This window comes from Stigmatopora argus, chromosome 4 (genome assembly GCF_051989625.1).
Source record: "Stigmatopora argus isolate UIUO_Sarg chromosome 4, RoL_Sarg_1.0, whole genome shotgun sequence".
Classification (NCBI taxonomy): Eukaryota; Metazoa; Chordata; class Actinopteri; order Syngnathiformes; family Syngnathidae; genus Stigmatopora; species Stigmatopora argus.
The window spans coordinates 6,268,934-6,271,635 of NC_135390.1; the positions used below are offsets into that span (position 1 = coordinate 6,268,934).

Below are 2,702 nucleotides of genomic sequence, written 5' to 3' on the forward strand. Positions count from 1 at the left end.
TGATCGGGCCCCACTTGTGCGGGTGAGTAGGCGTCGCCTGAATGGTGGGCAGGCACATAGCTCCTGTGCAGGACAGGCACCCTAACAGGAGGGGGAATGCTGCTTGACCAGGTGAGGAGGTGGTCGACCGTCACCTGCGCGGATCAGCCGATGTGCTAACCACTCAGTCCACCAGGCCTCAGATAAATATTTCATCTCATTTCCTGAACCGCTTTATCCTCATTAGGGTCACGGGGGGTGCTGGAGCCTATCCCGACCGACTCCAGGCCAGAAGCGGGGATACCCGTCTGCAGGGCACAAGGAGATGCACACTCACACCCATACCTAGGAGCAATTTAGTGTCCAATCAGCCTACCATGCATGTTTTTGGAATGTGAGAGGAAACCAGAGCACCCAGCGGAAACCCACACAGGCACAACATGCAAACTCCACACAGGTGGACCGACCTGGATTTGAACCCAGGACCCCAGAGCTGTGAGGCTGACGCTCTAACCACTCGCTCCAATGGGCCGTCTAAGATAAATATTTCTTGAGTTTAATTCGTATGTGCAGGTAATGTATATTACAGTCATACTCCTTTTGTGTTTGAACATTTTAAATGTTTACTTAATGCAAAATGGACCAGATCCTGCCACAATTAAAAGCTACACATTTCAACTTGTCTATTTTGTATCCAGTCTCATCAGCAAGCTGTCCAGAAGCTTCATCCCAATCTTGATTCAGGTGTGTTGGTGGATGGAGACATGGAAAACAGACTGGATAGGGACCCCTGCTTTAGACTTTTTTCATTTTTACCCAGGCCTTAAACACGTTTTTACCACCACGCAGGCTGTCAATCCTGCCACATATTTGCCCTGATAGGGGAGGGTCATAACGGAAGAAGAATTCTTTTGTCTGGACCAATAGCGTCTTGCTGATTTGCATAACATTCATGGCAGCCAATCAGAGGGCCGCATGAATTTTTATGTTTCGCTCACAGTTCTGCAAATAACAGCATATAAGTAAGACACAGATTGTTTAAAGAGGAAATTTTGGGTATAATACGATGAAAGATTGTACTGGTACTTAAATGTTAATATGGACTTTGATAAAACCTGAACACTAATGTATCTTGAATTCATCTACCTACATATACGTCTACGGACCATTCGTCTATTGCGTTGCTTCGGCTTCGCATATACTAAAATTGGAACGATACAGAGAAGATTAGCATGGCCCCTGCGCAAGGATGACACGCAAATTCGTGAAGCGTTCCTCATTTTGTATGGTGAAATTCTAAACACGGAAAAGTCACGAGTAATTTTCAAGCATTGAATTATATATGTGCTCGAGTTCTGCACCTAAGAGGACCCAATTAAGACCAATTTCTTATCTTGCACTTCCACTTAGGTAAACTCCATAGGCTGCTAACCACTTTTTGTACCTACGTACTTGTTTATGTGACCACTTATTCATTTTGACGTACTTATCTATGTTGACTACTACTTATTTATTATGTTTACTACTTATTTATGATAATATTATTTATTGATTACTCATCTGTACATTTTTTCTGCACTTACCTCTTATTTATGTTGTTGACTACTTATTATGTTGAATAATAATGATTATTTGTTATTATTATTATTATTATTTATTAATAGTTTGTTTGTTTTGTTATTTGTACACTTCATGGTGACACTTTAAATCTCATGATACTTGTATAATGACAATGAAAGCATTCAATTCAATTCGGTGTCTTCAGGGAGTAAATATACGTGTTTTCAATATTAATTGTTATGTCGTCATTCACCCCAACCAGAAAAGAGCTTTTTGTTGGTAGGTAGATAGCTTCTTGTTTCGCCGATAATTTATCCCCACATGAGAGGTTTGCACCACTGTGTAAAAACCTAATTTTTCGCAGTTAATGGGGACCAGAATACATGCCAAAATTAAAAACTAGCATCAAGCAATCAAGAATTTGATAGTTCGGCATCTAATTTTGGTGACTATGTAGCAGAAAATCTGAAAATTAAGGTTCATATTACAACAGTTTTGAGGCAAAATCTTTTCAGATTCAAGAATGCCCCAATTAGCAAACGAATGGGCATTCTGCTTATAGGGAAGGAAACCACATCATGAGATAAACAATTTCTGCCGAGCTACTTAAAACAAAGGAGTCAAATACACAACAAGTCATTTTCTTTTAGATCAATGACCCTTAATTTCAATACGTGTGATTGACTACTCCATTTTATTATTTTCTTCTTTAAAGAAAACAACTAAATGTTTCTTTCGGGGATCATTTAAAAATAATGAAAACGGTGAGCAATGCGGCCTCTTCATGCCTAATTACAATTTGGTAAAATTACCTAACTCTGTCTACAATGAGAAAGAGATTAAAACAGAACTCTCATTGGGGATAGACAGAATATACATTTGCATATTTTATGTTGATGATTTCAAACATTTTAATCCTGTGTCCATGCTTCTGAAGTGGATATTCAGGGTCATATAATATGTTTTTCTTCCAATTAAACTCTGCTATTGTTCCTGTTTTCTTTATCATGCTATTCACCAGTTCTCTCTTATCTATTTTGCATTAATTGCACCTCACCCAATTGTTCATCCGTGAAATAGTGAGTTAGTGAGGTGCACAACAAGTGGATTGCTACAAAGGTACTTAAAAATGTTGCACACTAGTTAACACTCAAGTCCACTCC

The 2,702-nt window shown here is 39.2% G+C and overlaps 1 non-coding gene across 1 annotated transcript; it reads left to right on the top strand.

Annotated features, from left to right (window-relative positions):
* The first annotated feature begins 1,157 nt into the window (after nucleotides 1-1,157).
* On the top strand, nucleotides 1,158-1,263 carry LOC144073747 (U6 spliceosomal RNA). The gene has a single exon (XR_013300176.1). It is a non-coding gene; the product is annotated as a U6 spliceosomal RNA (small nuclear RNA).
* Nucleotides 1,264-2,702: the final 1,439 nt, after the last annotated feature.